The 22,012-nt window shown below is 47.8% G+C and overlaps 1 protein-coding gene across 1 annotated transcript in view; it reads right to left on the reverse strand.

The window, feature by feature from the left end:
• The window catches only part of AKAP1 (A-kinase anchoring protein 1), a 42,867-nt gene extending 21,462 nt beyond the window's left edge, over window positions 1–21,405 (reverse strand). Inside the window, exon 1 of the mRNA XM_073316193.1 lies at window positions 21,229–21,405. The gene's annotated coding sequence lies outside the window, so the exon portion shown is untranslated. The remainder of the gene's footprint in view (window positions 1–21,228) is intronic.
• Window positions 21,406–22,012: the final 607 nt, after the last annotated feature.

A 22,012-nucleotide genomic window follows, 5' to 3' on the forward strand; every position in this document is an offset into this window, starting at 1 on the left:
AAAGCACTTCTGTCTAGCTAAAGGAACATCTCTGCTATGTCAGCATGGTCCAGCGCAGAGGGCCCTAGACTTGCAGTCAGGAGATCTGGACTCTATTTCAGCTTCTGCCACTGTGGGGCTTCATTACCTTGAACAAATCACTTCACCCCTTTGGGCCTGTGCCTCCCCTCCCACACTTCACCTGTCTTGTCTATTTAAACCACAAGCCCAGCAGGGCAGGGACTGTCTTACTATGAGCATCCACTGCACTTAGCACAACGGGGTCTAATCTCAGACTGGGCCTCCAAGAACAGCTGTAATGCAAATAAAAACGAGAAGGTAGGACAGCTCAAGTGGGTGCCAGCTATTTAATACCAAAATCCAGTATGTACTAGACTCTGCCCTTGCCTCGTCCAGTATGTTTTCCCACTCTGCCTTCTCTTGGCTCCATTTCCCGCTCCCCCTTAAGCACATCTCGGGTTTCTATCTGCTTAGGAGCTGCTGTCAAAAAGGAGCAGAGTGCTGAAATTTTGAAGCCACAATGTCTGAGTTGTTTCACAATGAATATGCCCATCCATAAACATACCACTGAAATATTAACTCAAGGAAACACGGGTACACAGGTGAATATTCTCATTTGTATCATCGAAACACCCAGCTGCTTTGACACACAAGATTTAGTTCTGCAGTTCAGCAAGAAGAACGGGATATTTAAGAAAACTGTTTATCTCCATTAAAAATGGCAGAAAGAGTGTCTGTGCTTAACAGATCCCAAGTGCGCGGCCCAATCAGAAGTCACATCTAGATATTCCTCTGAAAAGTTTGTTCTCTGAAGTGAAAGCCATCTGGTCTAAAAAACACAACACAGAGCAGGCAACCCAGCCCCTCACCTAGGACCTTACTGCCATTACTTATGACATAGTTAGATTCATTGGAGGTGGAAGTACTACGCTTGCTCACATACCCGAAGCTACAAATGCTTTAAGACACCCAACTCCCTAACCGGTCACAGTACGCAGGATATCACAACACATGGGATACGAACACCTGGCATGCCGCACACCGAGCATTTCCAGAAACTTACGAGTCCTTCTACCCCTTGTGCTGATCAGCTGATTTGCAAGTTAAGCAAGACATATGTTGACACCCCTCCTTCCCTACTCTTCTCGGTCTATAGCTGGGTCTTTGCCTGAAGGATGCAGCTACATAATGCAAGAACTGAAACAAGTCAATCAGCTCACCGTTTTAATTATGGCAAATTGGTTTTAGAGAAACCAACCCACAAGAGAATGAGTAGGACCTACAATATTAGATCTGTGTTACACAGACTACAGCATGCCCTGGGGGAGGGGGAGGAATACTGGAAACTGGTTTCTAGAACCAGTAAAACTGTTTCCAGAATGCCATTCAATTAAAGTGATTGGTATTCAGGCAGCCCACTGGAAGCAAAGAGTTTCAGGAATATTTGGCTTCTTGAAGGAGATGGAGTCATACAGATTCCACGGCTGGTTAATTTAACACTGCCATATTGTAGATATTCAGTCAACAAGCCTTTCTAAACCACTGGATTTCAAAATGTGGAAGCAAAGGCTGCTAACAAAGTCCATGCTGTCAGAGGAGAAGCCCTGCTTTATCACTGAGGCCAAGAGCTTGGTCCTACCAGAAGATCAGCATGGCTAACAGGAACCTCTAAAGGTCTGGTAGCAAGGGTTAAAGCCACAGTTTAAAAACAAGAGTTCCACAAAGGATATAAACTCTCATGCTTTAAGACTTGAACCAATCTCTAATGGAGTTCAGGGTTTCCTAATGGCAGGTTATTTCCTAACCTGGGTTTCACGCACTTTTGTCTGGAGCATCGAGTACTGGGCATTGTCAGAGACAGGATAGCTAAGTAGAGCATTGGTTGATCCAGCATGGAAATTCCTAAGTATTTTCCCCAGGAAGTGAACATCTACTTAACATTTTCAGACTGGTAGTTCACTGACATTCGAACACAAAGCAGGTTATTTAACTGGAGAAGGGAAAAAACCCTTACACCCTCGAATAGCTTCATTTTAGTTATACGTATCTTTCCCCCCACCTCCCATCAGATTGTAGGAATAAATCCCTTTAGGAATAAATGTAGAGCAGGAATCCGAATCTCTCTGACTGGGTTCTCCTTGCTGACATCTTAAAAAAACCCCAAACACGATGCCCTAGGGCTCCCGTGAGGCTGGCCTGCTTGGTGATGAGTCAGCACTCAGATAAGACTGAAAAAGCCAAAGGAGATTTCCTTTGTGTCACAAGGAAACGCTCCTCTGGAAGCCTGGTTACAGCTTGGTCTATGAATAAATTAGCAGGAAATATAGTATCACTCCATGCCCCTGAAGGAGAATTGATGCTTTGGAGGTTAACATTTGAAGACAGTGTTCTGGGGGGAGGGAGGAACGTAAAAGTTTCATTATCCTGTCTCAACAGGGACTGAGATTAGGCTGGGGACAGTACAGCTTTTTCTTATTTTAAAATTACCTGCTATATTTAGTTACATTAGTGACATGAGACTGATTTAAAGGGACAAAAATCAAGGCAACTCCAAGCATCCCTAATTCACCTCCTGAGCCTAAGAGCAGGCATAAGCCACCTACACCTCCTGGAAGCATGGATTTCTTGCCACAGCCAAGTGGACTGAAGCCAAAGCAATAGTAAGATCTCCGTGCATCCTGACTTTTATCTAAGTTACAGCCTTTCTATCATTAACAAGAGGGTCAGGAAGGAGAAACAAATTTAGTTGGGATGTCAGCAGTAAGAGACACGCCGCCCCAAGACCTCCACTCTGCAAACTGGCTGGCTCCAAGTTTTGGCAATGGGATACAGAGTCTCTTGCCTCTGGGTCACTGGTTTAAACCAGTAGCAGCCAAGGGCTGTTGCTAGCTGATAGCCGTTTGGTGGCTCCAAGTGTCATGCATTGGTGGCCTCAGCCTGCTTCCAGAAGACAAGCGTCTGCCCCACCAACAAAGAGACACCCCGGTCACTGAAGTGTCAGTGATAAGGCCAGTATGTGGGAAAGCAGCTCCCCTCTAGCCCTAGAGGTAGGGCCTCCAGGTCAAGTTTAAAGCACCACGTGGGCAGGAGGGAAAGTCACTCTGCTCTTTCTGAGGAGGGACCTGGGACATCAGCCTCCTGGGCTACAGACCATCTTTTACTAGCACTGCATTCAGCTATTTCTGTAGCGCATTGTTTGGATGTTGTGCGCACACCCCATGGCAGGAATTCAGGAAACATTTTCTGCTGAGCTAGATACAGCATCGGTTAATTACCTTAATTTTTTTTAAAGGGTTACTTTTGAGAGTAGGAGAGGCTTAGGAGTGTGCTTTCATGTCTATAAAGAGAAACCGGTAAGCAAGAAGCATGGGGAGGGTTGCCTCCTATTCCCCGCATCAGAATGCTACTTGGAGAAAGGCAGACTCCGCTCTGGATTCATTTCAGCACATTAACAAATTTCAAGGTCATGTGAGCGGCTAATCCACTCTGCTGCATTCACAGCAGGGTCATGGCGTTTCCCCCGCCCCTGTCTGCTGTTAAGGCAGAGAGGCTGCTGAGCTGGGATCACAACATGGGTATCTAGGGAGACACTGAATGGCCCTTTCAGCTAGTCAGTCCCTCAGCTGTGGTGCTGCAAGGCCCTGCCAGATATTCTCGCTAAAGGAGTGCCCTTCCTTGGAAGTTCTACCCTGAACCACTCCCTCCAGCACCACGATTTACCTCAATCCGTGCACCAAATTTAAGTGGACATAAACAGCTATGACATTCCAAGCGACTCACCACCTCAGGCCTGCAAAAAAACCAAAACCCCCACAAGTCCCTGCCCTCTCCCTACAGGTTGCTCAGTTATAAAAGGATACTACAGAGACTAGGACAATTCTTCCTGGCCTGAGCAGGGTGCAGTTTGTTTTTTACCATCTCTTCTCTCTTCAATTCCTTTAGCAGCTTGGACAGGGAGCCAGCTTCCTCCCACTGTAATACTGCGGGGTGGCCTGCCAACCAGGGACACTGGACAACGATTCAGACAATCTGCTCCCTTTCTAGCTACTTCACACTGCCAGGGTCTGGTGAGCCAGACCTGGACTTGAACTTAAGTTCCCGGGGGAAGCCTGTGATGCTTCCTAACTCCTCCTTCCAGACACCCCTCTGTAATGCAGCTATATTGCTTGAGGTGTGTGCTTAACTAAAGTAAATGAAGACAAGGCGGCTTGTAGTTTTCACACAAGTTAGCACATCAAGTTAAAGACCGCAGGGGAGCCAAGGGTTTGCTAATTCAAGTGAAAGTTACCAACTGCTTTTTCTGAGCTAACAGGATGAAACCCTAGGGAACACCTTTTCCCCATCCCCAGTGCTTTAGGGTTTCAAACTGGACAGCAGTCTTGCGCTGTCCCTATAAAACTCTCTCTTTAAAAAGCTTTCAGCCCATAGCGATCCTGCTGCTTTGGATGTAGCCAAGTAGCGCCTCTTATTCTTCTGACTTTTTGCAGAGCTGAGCTGCCGCTTTCTCCTTTGCTCCACTTTCTGATTCGAGGCCTCGTGACTTCATGCCAGACACTTACAGTCCAAAGAGAGACTCATGCCACATGCTTCAACTGTCACACTGTTCCTTTGCCAATGTTGTTTGAGTTATAAAAAGGCAGGGCGGACATGCCTTTCCTTAACGGACAAAAATCTACACAGCTGGAAGGTGGGGCTGGCTAAATCATTGTCCATTACAACAATACTGCCTAGCTGCAGAGCGTTCTCACGCTGTACCCTTGCATGGAGCAGGATTTAAAGTGTGACAAGGTTTCTTTGGCTACATTAAGAACTTTTATCTAGACAGACCCCAGAAGTCTCTGCCAATGAGAGACAGAAGTAAACACTTTTTACAGGGACTGTAAAGTTCACTACAGTGGGAATGGCTCGCGTTGCTTAATAACTGGCGTTTTACCTCCTTTTTAGAAGCACATACTTTCTTGAACTAGAGAAGAGGAAATCACCACGGCAGTCTCTACTGGCCATGTTCATTCTCACTCTGAACCGGAAAAGAGTTTGGTGTTAATGTAAGCACAAGGAACAGATTATTCAAAAGCGACCAGTGATTTGGGGAATTAGACGCTTTAAAGGGGCCCGCTTTTTAAAAAACACAGAGCACCTCACAGTGAAGCTAAGAAGGTAAATACATTAAAGTTGTAAGGTCCTCAGATACTCTGATAATCAGGCCCTTTTGAAGTAGCAAGTTAGACAAAATCACCAGCCACTTCAAAAAAAAAAAAAAAAAAAAAATCTGGTCCAGGATTTCCAAGACACTTTCCATGCCATGAAGTTGTATTGAAAACTTCTTTATCCAGGCTCACAACTGGAGACTGGTTAGGATTTCAGTTGGATTTTCCTACTGTACAATCCCTGCCTTTGCCTCCGCAGTTAGGACACTATTATCATCACGAAGTGACACTCAGGAGACTGAGACAATGAACCCTACAATGCTTTTTTTTTTATTCCAAACCACTGAAGCACAAGTGACTACAGACATCAATTAAGCAGCACAGTAACATCTCCACTATGTCGAGCCGCTGTGGTAAGTGCTTCCTTCAATTACATAAGAGATTCTTTTGTAGAACTAGCTGCATGCATTGTACCTGCCTGATTTAAGCTACAAACCTCATGGACGGGGGGAGAAAGAGAGAAATCACAGTGGCTCCCGGGTTGCCCAGCACAGCTTGATTAGCAGGACTTACTCTGCTGAAGATAAGATGTTCCAGCTAACCAGCCAACATCACATCTTTTCAAGCTGTAGATTCACATTCTGCAGGCTCAAATAACTTTTTTTTTTTAAATCATTAAAAAAATAAGTTTCAGGCTTTTAGTTTTTCCATGCACTTTTTTAAGTGGAAAGGATAAAGACTCCATACTCTTCAGAAGAGAAAGTTCAAGCTTCCACTGTACAGCACAATAGTGCATGGTCATCAGTCCGTGAAATTCATTTGCTGTGTGCTTAAGTTATGTATTATAATTAAATGTAGAACCACCACACAAGCTGCCTCTGGGGTGCACCACAAGCCTAAATTAAAGCGCTGTTACATATTCTTGCATAAGTACGTCCCCAGTGAGCCTTCCTGATTAAACCGACTGCCCTATTAGCCCATTCCCTATGAAGTGGGCCCAACTGCACAAGCACAAAACAGTGCCCTGCAATTCTGCACTGCTTTGTGACAGCAGCAACAGCTGCAGGGAAAACATCCTGAGCACAAGGCCTCGTAAATCAGACTCCTAAAAATACAAGTGTTGTGGTAGAGCACATTGATATTTTCATCATTTCAGTGACTCGGGAGCTTAACTGCTCTGTGATTTTTCATTCACAGTGGGACTACTGCTTTAGCAAATGTTCCCTGCGAAGACGTGCAGTTTCATTGGCATGCTGTTAGTTTCAGTGAGAGCCGTCTGCTGGCACTCCGGTTAAACCAGAGTAACGAGGGACCCAAGTTTTCCTCGTCTAGAGAATTCTATACAAGACACTGGCTCCACACAAAATAGAAACAGGCATTTAAACACCGAGTTGGCCAGGTGACAGTAACACCAACAGATGTCACCTTAAATAGACAGTGAAGGAAGGATTTGGTGCCCTGAGTCTTGTTTGCCAGCTGTGATGCACAAGCAATCCACTTTTAACTCCTCAGCAGAAGAGTGGGTTTGCTGGACCATGGGGGCTGGGCATGGCATTTGTAAACAAACATCGTTCTATCTTAAAGAATAAGTCGAGGACCACAAACTCATTCCACTTGCTTATGTCAGGGTCTCAGACATGATTAATGTTTTAAGTTGCGCTGCTCCCTAGCCAGAACAAACAGTCCTTCGTATACACATCCTTATATGGCTTGAAATGTTAACAGTACAAGGTTTACGGGCAGGCCAGAGAATTCAGTCTTAAGGTTTGAGAAGGAGAAACCCAGCAGAAGTTTACTCCAGCTGATTTTCAAAGCTTCCTTTAACCAGCCTCCTTCAAACTTTACAAATCGTTTGTTTTTAAATGGGTCACCCAAGAGACTCAATAGCTGCAGAGTTCGGAATAAGGTTCTGGAGAACTGCTACTGTGTTCATTCTCTGCCTCGCAACACTTAGTACTCAGAGCTCTTTCCATCACAGCATTTTATGGACATTAATGTTCCATAACGCGGGGGCAAGGAAACTGAGGCACAGACAGATTAAGCAACTGGCCTCGGTCACAAAGCAAGTTAGTCACAGGGCTGGAAACAGAACCCAGATCTCCTGAATGAATCCCATGCTTCATTGGCAAGGTGACACGCCTCCCTATAAAATGAACAATTATATTCTTGCCTAGTGCTGCAGTGTCGGAGATGCAGAATACACCACTGAAGAAATAGTATTGTCCGGGTGAAGGAGTGCTAGAGAGGACTGGCACAGTTACACTAAACTGGCTCACATGGGCTCTTGAAATTTTCCACACTAAAAATAGCCAATAGCACATGCTCTGCCTTATAAGCCACACAGGAACAGCAGATGACAAAATCTGATGGAGGGGCCTTCAGTCCTCACAGTTGCTAAGAGTAAATTAAGACAAGATTGACTAATACAAAGAAGTAGCCATCAGAAAAACTTCAGCCCAGCCCCACTTCAGTGTCAGGGAGTTATAGTTCCCCTAGAAGATCAAAGCATGACATGGAGCTAGGCATTTGTACCAACCCTTTCTCTGGGTACCCAGGATAGAGGTATGGCTTACAGCAGGGGTAATCAATAGGCGGATCCCAGGCCAAATCCGGGCCGCCAGATGCTTCTGAATGGACCGTGAAGTCTTTTTATTTACTTATTATCATTACTGTTATTATTTGTGTATTATTTTTTCCAGAGTATGGACCTTGACCAAAAATAAATTACTCCTGGCTTACAGGGACCATCTGTACATTCAAATTCTCACAGGAAGTACTGCCTAACCTCTGCTTTCAGAGGCACATAACCACAGCATTGCTAAGGTGGGCTAAACACTGAGGGGCAAGCAATCCCATGCAGGCAAGCAGCACAAGAAACTGGCCAGAGGACAATCAAGGGAAGGACGAGGTGCTAACACAGGCATCTGTAGCATCCCCGGATTCAGGTTGCAACATCACCTTGAATTATGCCTTCCCTCTGAACCCCAAACTACAGAATCAGTTGCAGAATGCCCACCCCTTCAGGACTCGTCTCCCGATCCTGCCTGCCCCTGTTGTTCTAGTACATCCTCCTACATACAGTTAAAGCGAAAAGACATCCCAAGTTGTGAGCTCATAAAACACGAGTTGACAATCTAACAAAATTCAAGGGGAGGAAAGGCCTGGGCAGATAAGACCTCAGACTAGGGGATTTAAAAAAGAAAATAAATTGCACTCAGATGAACCTCTCAATTTTACCTGAATGTAAAAGAGTTAGAATCAGAATTCAAATCTCTGTGGAGCACCAAAGATTGCTGCTTCACATACACTTTAATCCCCAAATCTTGGTACTAGCGGAACAGGGCCGCAAGAGACATTCCCTCACCATTCCTTTGCCAAAACCTTGTTAACATGAAGTGTGTGGCAAAGCCAACAACAGTGTTCAGATTGTGAAGAATAATCGACACATCACAGCACCTTCCATCCAACAATCAGCGTGCTCTGTGAAGAAGAAACCTCCAAACCCTTGAAGTAGGTAAGAATTATCAAACCTATTTTTCAGAGGAAGAAACCGAGGCACAGAGAAGTGAAGGGACTTGGCCTAGTGTAACACATTAAACCAGCATCTCGGAGCTGGAATTGGACCCTAAAGGTACCAACGCAGTCCTGTGTTTAGCAATAAAGCTGGCCACCTAGAAGCCCTTCTTATCTCACTCGATGCCGCATGCGCCAGGGGCTGATCATATTACATCCCGCGCCCTTCATCTGCATTTAAATCTGCTACACTGGTATATATGGCTGTATTAAAATGCAATTTCACAGTCGTAGTCATGTTTCCGGAGGATCTCTCCCCATTTGGGAGTTCAACCTGGTCGACACGTAAGTTAGATCAACATCGGTAGGTGCTCAGGAATGTGAAAAATTCACACCACTGAGAGCCGCAGTTACGCCAACCTAACCCGCAGCGTAGACACAGGTACGTTGATGGGAGAATGCTGCTGTCGCCACACAGAGAGGTGGATTAACTGCAGTGATGGGAAAACCCCTTCCATCACTGTAGGCAGTGTCTACACTACAGCGGCATGGCTGCCAGACAGTAGCAGTGCTGCTGTAGCACCCATAGTGTAGACATGGCCCCAGCTGTCAGAGCATCAGCACTTCTGAATTAGGACTGTGCGCACCACAGTCCCCCCCCCCCCCCGTGCCGCAGGGACGTGGTGCCGGCCGCTTCTGAGAGTGGCATGGGGCCCGCAGCACCATGGGGGACAGTCCTGCAGGCCGGATCCAAAGCCCTGAGGGGCTGGATCCGGCCCGTAGTTTGCCCACCCCGGTTTAAAGTGAAGTGTCAGCATAGCCCAAATGCTGCAAGTGTCTTTACCAGCCACAAAGCTTACACATATGCAAATAGCACCCATGAACATTAACCCTTTCACCACTTACTTGCTACAAAAGCATGCCCTGCTCGTGTGTGGATGCAACCACATCAGTGAGTGGACTCTTCCACCTATGCAATAACTTCATAATTCACACACTCATTAACATTAACCCCATCATAGCACCAGGCTCCCTCCTGCTCTACCGATTGTATTACCTTCCTACCCCTTTATCAAGGTCCCTATTTCACCCGATCTCATCAGATTGCTTCATTATTTACAACTCCCTCATTCGCTCAACTCTGCTGGTGATTCAGAGCCACTCTGGTCCTGACATGAAAGGGCAATATAGATAATTCCTCAGTGCTTTAGCCAGAGCTATTGTGGCAGGTGTTTTTAGGATCACGAGCTCCTTTAACAGGAGTAAAAAGAAAAGGAGTACTTGTGGCACCTTAGACACTAACCAATTTATTTGAGCATGAGCTTTCGTTGATGAAGTGAGCTGTAGCTCACGAAAGCTCATGCTCAAATAAATTGGTTAGTCTCTAAGGTGCCACAAGTCCTCCTTTTCTTTTTGCAAAGACAGACTAACACGGCTGTTACTCTGAAACCTGTCATTTAACAGGAGTGAATCTGAAAGACACACATCCCTCCATGACTCCCAACATGTGCGGCCATTAATTTGCCAGCTACTTTGTTTAGAACCTATGTGGAACACACCTAAAACAAAAGTGCTGCAGTGGGTTAGCCGGAATTTTCTCCAGTTTCCAGGTGATGAAGCCCAGGTCTACACTACACACTTGTTTGATATAACGACGTCGCTCAGGGGTGTGAAAAATCCACACCCCTAGACGATGGTTATACTGATCTTAAACCCCGCGTAGACAGCGCTATGTCTGCAGGAGAACTTCTCCCGTTAATATAGCTACCGCCTCTCAGAGGTGGAGTAACTAAGCCAATGGGTCCGTCAGCTGAGAGCGTCTTCATCAAAGCACTACAGCCGGGAAGATGCTGCATTTGTAGGGTAGACTTGCCCTAAGCAAGCTGAGCCCAGACATACGCAAACCATTTTATCTTTGGAGTTCTGCATTCTCTGTAACTTCATTAGGGGGAAAACCTCGAAGAAACTGCTTGATTCCAGAGTACTCCAGTTTTAGGCAGGTGCCTTAACTGGGGAATGAAAGTCCCCCCTCAGACTGGAGGGGGCTAGCCCAGCACTGCACCCTCCAACAGCCTTACTTAGCCTGTGAGTTGGTGCCACCCCTCTGCACAGATTCTTGACCAGCGGATCCAAGTCCAAAGGGCTTCCTCCCTAGCCACTCTTCTATACCGGCTTAGCTTTGGAACAAAGCCATTGCAGAGGCTCCAGACATGGCTGTTCCACCTGTGTCCCTACTCAAGACTACTGCGGGCCTTCTGCTGCCTGAAGGGCCTCGGGCTTCTTTATGAGGATGAACACCAGACTACATCACAGCAGTGACAGCTAGCTACAGTTTGGTAAGAGATCCCTGTTTGGGACTGGATGCCATGACCACCGCAATCAATGACCAACGAAGAGAGACATTAGATCACTCGGGTTAGCAAGATGTCCCATATTTGGGGGCACAGGCCTAAACTGTTAAAGCCAAGTGGACACTGCAGAGGATTTGAGCAAAGCTAGCTCCTGATGCTGGGCTGGGGTGAGGGCAATGAGAAAGACTAAGATTGTCGGAGTGACATTAAATACACATTTCCGTACCTTACAAGTTTAAAAAAACCACCACCAAATCACAGCAAGACAGAATTTCCTGGCGAGTTTGTTTTGTAACCGCAGTCTCCAGCCCACAGCCTGTAACAGATAAGGCTGTAATTATGGGCTTGTCTTCACATACAGTGCTTCTCCGGTAGGCATAGTTAATCCATCTCCCCAAGAGGCAGTACTTGTGTCCTGTCAACATAGCGCGGTCTACACAGATTTTCCACACTCCAGAGCCACATAGTTATACCGATATAAGTCTCTAGCATAGACCTGGCCTACAGATCACAATTTAACTCCATGTTAAAGTGCTTTGCAAGAGATTAAGGCAACGGCATTGTGCTTGGCACCTAGCAGCTTACACTGCAATACTGGTAAAGCAATGGTTTTAACCTAACAACTCTTTAAGACAAACTATTTCTAAAACCCACCACTCACGCCGTTTCTTTTGGTGCTTCCATTCAGCCTGGAGAAGAGTAGTCAGTTTCCAGTACTGATGCACTTAGAATCATAGAATATCAGGGTTGGAAGGGACCCCAGAAGGTCATCTAGTCCAACCCCCTGCTTGAAGCAGGACCAATTCCCAGTTAAATCATCCCAGCCAGGGCTTTGTCAAGTCTGACCTTAAAAACCTCTAAGGAAGGAGATTCTACCACCTCCCTAGGTAACGCATTCCAGTGTTTCACCACCCTCTTAGTGAAAAAGTTTTTCCTAATATCCAATCTAAACCTCCCCCACTGCAACTTGAGACCATTACTTCTCGTTCTGTCATCTGCTACCATTGAGAACAGTCTAGAGCCATCCTCTTTGGAACCCCCTTTCAGGTAGTTGAAAGCAGCTATCAAATCCCCCCTCATTCTTCTCTTCTGCAGGCTAAACAATCCCAGCTCCCTCAGCCTCTCCTCCTAAGTCATGTGTTCTAGACCCCTAATCATTTTTGTTGCCCTTCGCTGGACTCTCTCCAATTTATCCACATCCTTCTTGTAGTGTGGGGCCCAAAACTGGACACAGTACTCCAGATGAGGCCTCACCAATGTCGAATAGAGGGGAACGATCACGTCCCTCCATCTGCTCGCTATGCCCCTACTTATACATCCCAAAATGCCATTGGCCTTCTTGGCAACAAGGGCACACTGCTGACTCATATGCAGCTTCTTGTCCACTGTCACCCCTAGGTCCTTTTCCGCAGAACTGCTGCCTAGCCATTCGGTCCCTAGTCTGTAGCGGTGCATTGGATTCTTCCATCCTAAGTGCAGGACCCTGCACTTATCCTTATTGAACCTCATCAGATTTCTTTTGGCCCAATCCTCCAATTTGTCTAGGTCCTTCTGTATCCTGTCCCTGCCCTCCAGAGTATCTACCACTCCTCCCAGTTTAGTATCATCCGCAAATTTGCTGAGAGTGCAATCCACACCATCCTCCAGATCACTTATGAAGATATTGAACAAAACCGGCCCCAGGACCGACCCTTGGGGCACTCCACTTGATACCGGCTGCCAACTAGACATGGAGCCATTGATCACTACCCGTTGAGCCTGACAATCTAGCCAGCTTTCTACCCACCTTATAGTGCATATAAGGTATATAGTGCAGTATACTTGGCTTGCTCCTTGCCCCACCTAAGCTCTGCCATTGACTTTGATGGATGCTGGTTCAGGCAGGCACTCAAGGTACTACAATGTTTAGTTTACAAACAGGAGAATGGTTTAAACAAATAACTTCTCAAGGAAGTCAAACACGTGTCTATTGTATCAGCTTCCACAAACAGAATGTGGGTCTGCATGGGTACACACACACACTACACCCAACTTCGGAGACTATTCTGTCTCTGCAGTGCACTTTGCCCCTACTGTGCAAATAAAGCCTGAAGAATAAAAGCAAAATAGGAAGAGGAAAGCATACTGCACAACATTCAGGGAGCACAACACCAGCACAAGATGCTCCCTCACCCCGCACTCAAATGCTGGGAAGGGATGCCGTAGGAGGCCTTGATCACAAGTGGCAGCCTTGCTAGGCAAACAGGTATCTGCAAAGAGCAACATCAACATCAAGAGCTACTTCGCATACACACTGCACAGCAATAAGTCCTTGACAAACAGCTATTTGAAAAAACCCTCAACTAAGCCCCTTCAGAAGGGAAAAGGCTCAAAGCGGCACTTTGCTCTCTGAAAGCTGCACTGCAGGAAAGTGGGAAGAGGACATCAACGATGTCAAGTGCTTGTGGAAACGCAAGCGTGCTGTATTCGTGCAGCCTATAAAGAGGAAGCAAATGTCACAGTATCTAACAAAGAGACTGAACAATGGAGAGGATGACAACTTGTAGAGGAAACAGGTTCCTTGCAAGAAGTAACACTCCACGCTTCAGAGATCTAATCAGCAAGGGATGGGCTCTGCTGTTATTACTTGTATTATGGTAGCACTACAGGCCTCACCCCTCATTGGGGTCCTGCTGTACTAGGTGCTGTACAGACACATAGTAAGACACTGCCTACCCTGAGATGCTTGCAATCTACATGAGTAAGATGAAGGCAAGGAGAAAAAGTATTATCACACCCATTTTACAGACAGGGAAGTTGAGGCATGAAGCAATTATACAATTGCCTACAGTCACACTGGAAGTCTGTGGAAGCGCCAGATCTCTTGAATCCCAGGCCATCCTTTCACCCTGCAGAGTGCTAGACACCCTCACCTCCTGTGAAAGATTACTAGTTACGTTCCAACAAAAAACCAACATCTCAGTGGACAAAGTTATAGGAAGGGTTGAAAGCCCCAGTGAAGTCCATAGCACAACTCCCATTTACTTCAATGGGGTCCAGAATTCCAAAGCAAGTATATCACATTTAAAAATGTTGTCCCTTTAAGAGAAGGTTTCACAGATACAGTACTGATGGGAATACATTTTCAACTCTTTTTAAGAGGTTCCAGGGACATGCCAAGTTGCTAATTCACAAACAGCACCTATGGAACACGAGAGACACGCATAAGCAACCCATGTTGATCAGAAGACTACTGCTATTTAGCAATTGGAAATCACATTCATTTCTACTGGATGTTACGTTTCTCAGCTGTACAGCCAGGAAGGGCAGCTCAGCACTGGTGGTAGCAGAGGTTAAAGGTAGTCTCATGTCCCACCTGTTCAGATCTGTTCTTTGAGGAATGGTTTGGATCAGTCACCAAAAGGCAAATTCAAACCTTGCTAATGGGGACGCATGGCCCCCTAAAGGAATATCCATCTTCTATGCACAGCAGGAAATTTTGCTGTGGCAGTGAAAAATTAAACAGAACCTACATAATGGAACGTAATAAGGCCTAGGGTTTTGGTTTGTTTTTTTTAAATCATTGTCAAAACACACATATGAAAAATAGCATAAGTTTTTAGAAGCAACTAGTGATTTGGGGCATCTCAATTTCCAGGCTCCCAGCACGAGACAAGTTAAAAGGGCCTCATTCGTGGCAAGTGCTGAGTACCCACACTGAAAATCTGGATCCTGTCTCAAGATGGGCACCTCAAATCACTAGTCACTTCTGAAATTTTAATTGGCTGTATTACTGAGAAGTGTCATAGAATGATTACAGGTAGACCAGCAGTTATTAATAGAAGGTCTAGAAGGTAGTGCTTCAAGTCTAATTATTTCATTACTAGTGGCGATTGTTAAGAGTCCTTCAGGGTACACACTACAAACCTGTTTATCTGTGAGTTTTAGAGATGTCAAAAATACCTTGATAAGTAAATTGTCTCAAGTAAATAGGATGAAATTCAATAAATACAAATGCAAATTACTCCACTTAGGAAGGAACACTCAGCTGCACACATCCAAAATGGGAAATGATTGCCTAGGAAGGAGTACTGCAGAAAGAGGTCTGGGGCTCATAGTGGACCACAAGCTAAATGTGAGTCAACAGTGTAACACTCTTGGAAAAAAAAAAAGAACGTCATTCTGGGATGTATTAGCAGAAGTGTTGTAAGCAAGACACAAGAAGTAATTTTTCCGCTTTACTCCACGCCGATTAGGTCTCAACTGGAGTACTGTGTCCAGTTCTGGGCTCCACATTTCAGGAAAGATGTGGACAAACTGGAGAAAGTCCAGAGAAGAGCAACAAAAAATATTAAAGGTCTAGAAAACATGACCTATGAGGGAAGACTGAAAAAAACTGGGTTTTAGTCTGGAGAAGAGAAGACTGAGAAGAGACATAACGGTTTTCAAGTACATGAAAGGTTGCTACAAGGAGGAGGGAGAAAAATTGTTCTCCTTAACATCCGAGGATAGGACAAGAAGCAATGGGCTTACATTGCAGCAAGGGAGATTTAAGTTGGACATTAGTAGAAACTTCTTAACTGTCAGGGTGGTTAAGCACTGGAACAAATTGCCTAGGTAGGCTGCAGAATCTCCATCACTCGAGATGTTTAAGAACAGGTTAGACAAACATCTGTCAGGCATGGTCTAGAAGATGAGTGGTTCTCAACCTACTTATCATTGTGGGCCGCAATGTCTTGCTAAACCCCGTGACAAACCTCTGTGTCCAGCAACCCCTGCCCAGAGGCCCCTCCAAAGAGCGGGGCCAGGAGCAGAGCCCCAAGCACGGGACCAGGATCCTGCCACGCACAGGGCTGGGCAGCCAGGACCCAGACATTTTTTTTTTTTTTAAAAGCACACATCTGGGCCGCATCTGTGTGCTAATTGGGCCACATGTGGCCCGCGGGTTGAGAAGCACTGGTCTAGATCATCCTGCCTTGAGTGCAGGGGGCTGGACTAAAAGACCTCTCGAGGTCCCGTCCAGTCCTATGATTCCATAAGAAGAAACCATTACAGAGTTGAAATCTTTGTGATGCACCAAATACCTACAGAATCAAAATGTTAAAGGGAAAAAGGGTGTCCAGAAAGGCTTGGGACTGACTCTTATATCTTTGCTCAGAACCCAGCACAATGGAGCTCTGGGTTTTCATTGGGACAATAGCTATATTGTAGTAGAGCCAACAGGCCAAGGTCTTATTGTGCCAGATGCTGTACAAACACAGTAAATAGTCCCAGCCCCCAGAAGCTTATCCAATCAAACTGGCCACCTGGAGCCAACACCAGAAACAGAACGGACATGGAGTCCGAGATCTCCTTCAACTCATCAAAGCCAAAGGAGAGGCATAGCATTGGCAATAGTGACTTGTTGGGAGGAAGCCTGCCCTCATGCTGCCTGTGCTAAGATTACAGATTTCAGTCTCCAGGGCTGCCGTCTTGATCCATTCATGAGCTTCAGAACCACGTGAGAATTTTTAAAAGCATGACAAAGAAACGCATCGATAGTGCTCAATAACACAACACAGAAAACGAAAACTGCTCTTCACCTATCTAGAGACTGAGAGGGTTGGTGCCGGGATAGGAAGTGATATCTTGAAATCTGTAGACTGGAGTAGATGATAGTGAGGAGATGCAGCAATTTCCTGCAATATCTTTGGGAGATCTTGCTGTGATACGGTTAGGTATCATTGTGGGCCAGAGCCTGTATGGATTTCCCTGGGGGAGGGTGACCAGAGCCCTCCAGGAACTAAGAACAGAGCGGGGTGATTAGGCAAATTCACTCAGGTTGTAACACCTCCAGAGAAGCACCATCCACTGGAAAGGCTCACATACGCTAGGGTCAAACTAGATTCTCCAGAGACAGGACTTTTGGATAAATAGCCTAAATTTAATCTGCTTCAGGGCCTCTCTTCTGATCCAGCTAACAAGCAGAACCTTCTGCAGGGTGCCCCCCCCAATCCGTAGGGAAGGGGTGGAAGGACCAATGCCTGCCAGAGGTTGGAACTGGGGTGACAAGGATCATAGTAACCTAGTCGCAGAACCATGGACAGAACTAAGTGCTGGTCTACACTTAAAAGTTAGGTCAACACAGCAACGGTGCTCAGGGGTGTGAAAAATTCACAGTCCTGAGTGCTGTAGCTATGCCAACCTCACCCCAGATGATGCAGACCAATGGTTCTCAAACTGTGGGTCAGGACCCCAAAGTGGGTTGCGACCCTGTTTTAATGGGGTCACCAGGGCTGACAAACTGCTGGGGCCCAGGGCCAGAACCAATGTCTGAGCCCCACAGCCCAGGGCCAAAACCCAAGGCCTGCCATTCCAGGTCAAAGCCAAGGCCCAAGGGCTTCAGCCACCTGGGGCAGAAGCCCTTGGGCTTCAGTTCTGGCCCTACCAGGCTTTGGAATACCACCCCCCCACCATCCCCGAGGCAGCAGGGCTTGGGTAGGCTCAGGCTTCAGTCCCCCTTCCTAGGATCGTGTAGTAATTTTTGTTGTCAGAAGGGGGTCGCGGTGCAATGAAGTTTGAGAACCCCTGAAGCAGACGCAGCTAGGTCGATTCCATAGCTGCTCGGAGAGGTGGATTACCTGCAGCGATGGAAAACCCCTTTCCTTTGCAATAGGAAACATACATTACGGGCACTACAGAGACATAGCTGCAGCATCCATCATGTAGACATGTCCTTGGAACTCCCAGCTCTTAATCCCTTTAATTGCCCAAACACATTCTCGACTGAGGAAAAGGCAGACTGTCCTTCTGGAGCAACCCTGCCATGCCCCAGCAGGTCATATGCTTTCTTTCCCATTTCACTCCGCAAGCTTGCATGGCTGTAACTCTGTAGATCATTCACAGACACAAAACAAACAGGAGAAATGTGAAGTTAGCATCTTTGCTACCACCTTCCTCAGCAACAAGTCCTTTCCTTTCCCCGAGACAAAGTTCACAGCATTCTGATAACACCTAGCAGGTGTCAGAATGGCAGCATAAAGTCAGCCGAGTCCAAGAAACATTGAAAGTCAAAGCATGTAAGTTACTTTCATTTGGCTGTCCTTGACTCTTCCTTAACAATATGGCCTATGGTGCAGCACACCTATCCTTTGCTATTTCATATCACTATGGATTGGTTGGTGTGAAGATTTCCTGTGGAGGGAAGGGTGGGAAGAGATTCCCCAATTACACATCCTACAGATACCGTGTCTTCTCTACTGAGAAGGGCAGCGGCTTCCTACACTTTGCAAAACTGCCATGAACGTTTACCATTCCAGGCACAAGTCTACTTGTTCAAAGCTCATGACGACACTGGAAAAAACTCCAGTTCATATTTTTACTTGTGAGTTGAAAGAAACATGGCAAGCAGGCTAATAAAATACTGCTGGACTGTGCTACAATATAATTCCTCTCTTTCTCACTGCATCCTCTAGCTACATATTGGCCTTATAAGCAGGTAAAGGTTGTACCAGTGTGAGAAGAGTTAGGTAATTATAGTTTGTTTACCCTCTGGTAGTGCCTAGAGGGCCCCATTATGCTGGGTGCTATACAAACAAATGAGACAGGCTAGTCTGCACTAGTAAATCCACACTTAACACTTCTGTCAACCCTCACTTTCATTTTCAAGTTGTTGCAACAGGGCTCCCAACCGACATGAAATCACATCCAGCCCTGACTCTCACAGGACTCTTGGTCTGTACAACAATGTGTTTCTGAGAGTCTACAGCTAGTATTTCCTCAACAAAACATGAAGAGCTAGGACTTCAGTGGAGTTAACTACTGTCTTTAACTGGCTTAACACGCACACACTGAAAAATTAAAGATTCCCTCTGTATATTATAGAAATAGATCTACACAGTGGCAGGAAACTCTGAATCCAGCATCTAAGACAGCTATGGCATGTTGCAGCTCAACTGATTCTCATCTACCTACCCACCAGTTTTACAGATCAGAGACTAATGTAGTTTACACCATAGCATTCCAGATGCCTTTTAACAAATTGTTGTAGTTCTGCAATGATTTAAAACAAAACCCCACACTATTATTTACTCACATATGAATCAGTTCTCAAGGAGACCAGAGGGTAAATCCTGACTAATGAATCCAATGGGAATTTTACCACTGACTTCAATGGGGTCAGGATTTCACCCCCGATTTCTTTTGGCCATGCTCAGTTTAAAGGAGGTTGTTTTTTGGCTTTCAGTGGGAAGTATCTCCATGTGCTCTGGCCTAGTGCACGTCTCATTTCATTTGTGCACACTGCAAGTCTGAGCAGGGAAGACTTGCTTCTTTTTCTTAAAAAGAAAAGGAGTACTTGTGGCACCTTAGAGACTAACCAATTTATTTGAGCATAAGCTTTTGTGAGCTACGTAGCTCACGAAAGCTTATGCTCAAATAAATTGGTTAGTCTCTAAGGTGCCACAAGTACTCCTTTTCTTTTTGCGAATACAGACTAACACAGCTGTTACTCTGAAACCTTCTTTTTCTTAAAGGAGCAAACCCAAAAGCCATTGGTCAATAGCCATCGATGAAGCCACGCTAAGCAAGACCTCACTGGGATTGCACACTGATTCCTTCGCCTAACCAACAAGCCAGACAGCGTGGGTTAGAAAGCTGTGTCACATCTACAAGAGCAGCAGGTACACGCCTGCCCAGTCACTCATCTTCCTTAAATAAGGCTGCATCAGGAGACCCAGAAGCACTCCTTTTCAGGTTGAAACAAGTACAGGGAGCTGATCTGGCACCAAAGGAGCCTGAGCCAAGTGCACAGACTTGGCAAGGAGAAGACAAGTGACGTTCCTAAAGTTACCATTTAACACCAGCCCCTGCTCAGGAGCAGGTGAAGGGTGACCTACAACAGTTGTTCAGAACAAGGGAACAAACTACTAAGCCCTCTGCTAGCTAGGCCTGCTGGGGCGCTCAGGTTGCTTGCAGTGCGCTACCTGTTCCAGACTGGGTATACGTGACCTTTGAAAGAGTAAACCTATAGGAGGGTGAGTGACCTTGGGAAAAAGGAGTTCAGGCCATTTCTCTGCAAATCCCAACAGGTGAGGGGTCAAGAAAGCATCTTGATGCCCTCTAGCTCCCAGAGATCAAGGCAGGGACTGTAAGGGGAGGCTCTCTCATCTTAACCTTTTAAAGAGGCATTGCCAGCCCCTTTCATGGTCACAGGTATGCGATCCCACATAGAAGGCGCATAAATAGCAAGGTTCAGGGGGGTCACTATACACACAGCCTGTTAGGGGGTGGGGGTTTCAAACCTGACACCAACCTCACCCTCTTAGAGTGAAATAAAGACAGTTAATAATACACCCTCGGTATAACAATGCCAGACTCACTGACAACCCAGCTGCCTGGGTGGGAAACTTGCACCATGCAATTAACTCTCAGCACCAGTACACCATGCAATCATGCTACCTCCTGCCCCATTTACAGTAGAAAAGCCAAACCTGCTGCAAATAGTCCAGAAAAGGAAAAGCCAAGCAACCCCCACACGGACAGAGGGGAATGGGAACAACCAGGCATCACCCATTCCCCTCCCTTTCAGTATGTATGTAAGGGAGATTGGGAACAGGGGTGCCATGGGGAAAAAGAGCTATTTAATGCCCCTTATAGGCACCATGCTGGCCAGTAAGGGCTGATCAGCTAGGGGAAAAGCTGCCAAAACCAACAGGGGACACATTAGCAACAAGCCAGAGACCCTGGAGTTCTAGGGGGCTGCACTCCCAAGAATGGGGAGACATTCAGCAGAATGGGACGGTATATCAGGGGGAGAGATCCCAAGTGGGCAGTGGGGAAGGGGTAACCCTGGGCGGGGTGGAGGGGACTGACTGGGGGGGCTGACTGGCAGCACACGGGGCAGTGGGGAAGGGGTGACCCCGGGGTGGGGGGACTGACTGGCAGCACACGGGGAAGGGGTGACCCCGGGGTGGGGGGACTGACTGGCAGCACACGGGGAAGGGGTGACCCAAGCCGGGGGGGGAGGGGCTGACTGGCCGCACACGGGGCAGCGGGGAAGGGGTGACCGCGGGGGAGGGGGGCGCTCCCTCTGGAGAGCTGACAGCTGCCCTCCCACGCCGGCGCCTGCCCAACACCGCTCGGCCGCTGAGCCCCCGCAGCTCCCAGCCCGGCCCACTCCCACTCCCACTCCCACCCCACCATCGCCCGGAGAACGCGGCGGCGCGGCCCGGCCCGGCCCGGCCCGGCCCGATACTCACGATCCGTCCGGTGCTCGCCTCCCCCGGTGCAGAGCCCTCGTGCGCACCGTGCCCAGCCCCCCCCGGCCGCTCCCCGCGAGCCGCGCTGTCCCCACGTGCTGCCCGACCGGGCCCCTTGCGAACACTGAGACATTCAACCGATACACGACGGCCCGCACGCCCCGCCCCCTGCGCGAGACAGCCACAGCTCGCGAGACCTGCCCGCCGGCGAGCGCCTCTCCTGCCCCGACGCCACGGGCCGGGGAGGCAGCTGCGCATGCGCCTTTCGAACCCACCTCGCCCGCCCCAAGGGTACAGCGGAGAGGGAAGAGAGAGAGCACGTGGAGGAAGCCTAAGATCCTGCCCCCCCCGCCCCGGCCCCCTCTTCCCCCCCCAGCCCCGGATCCTTCCCACTCCGCCCCCCCCGGCCCCGATCCTGCCCCATCGCCCCCCCCCAGCCCCGGATCCTGCCCCTCCGCCCCGGCCCCCTCTTCCCCCCCCAGCCCCGGATCCTTCCCACTCCGCCCCCCCCAGCCCCGGATCCTTCCCACTCCGCCCCCCCCAGCCCCGGATCCTGCCCCTCCGCCTTCCCCCGGCCCCGATCCTGCCCCATCGTCCCCCCCCCCAGCCCCGGATCCTTCCCACTCCACCCCCCCACCCCCCAGCCCCGGATCCTGCCCCCCCCCGCCCCGGCCCCCTCTTCCCCCCCCAGCCCCGGATCCTTCCCACTCCGCCCCCCCCGGCCCCGATCCTGCCCCATCGTCCCCCCCTCCGCCCCGGATCCTGCCCCTCCGCCCCGGCCCCC

This window comes from Lepidochelys kempii, chromosome 17 (genome assembly GCF_965140265.1).
Source record: "Lepidochelys kempii isolate rLepKem1 chromosome 17, rLepKem1.hap2, whole genome shotgun sequence".
NCBI lineage: Eukaryota > Metazoa > Chordata > Testudines > Cheloniidae > Lepidochelys > Lepidochelys kempii.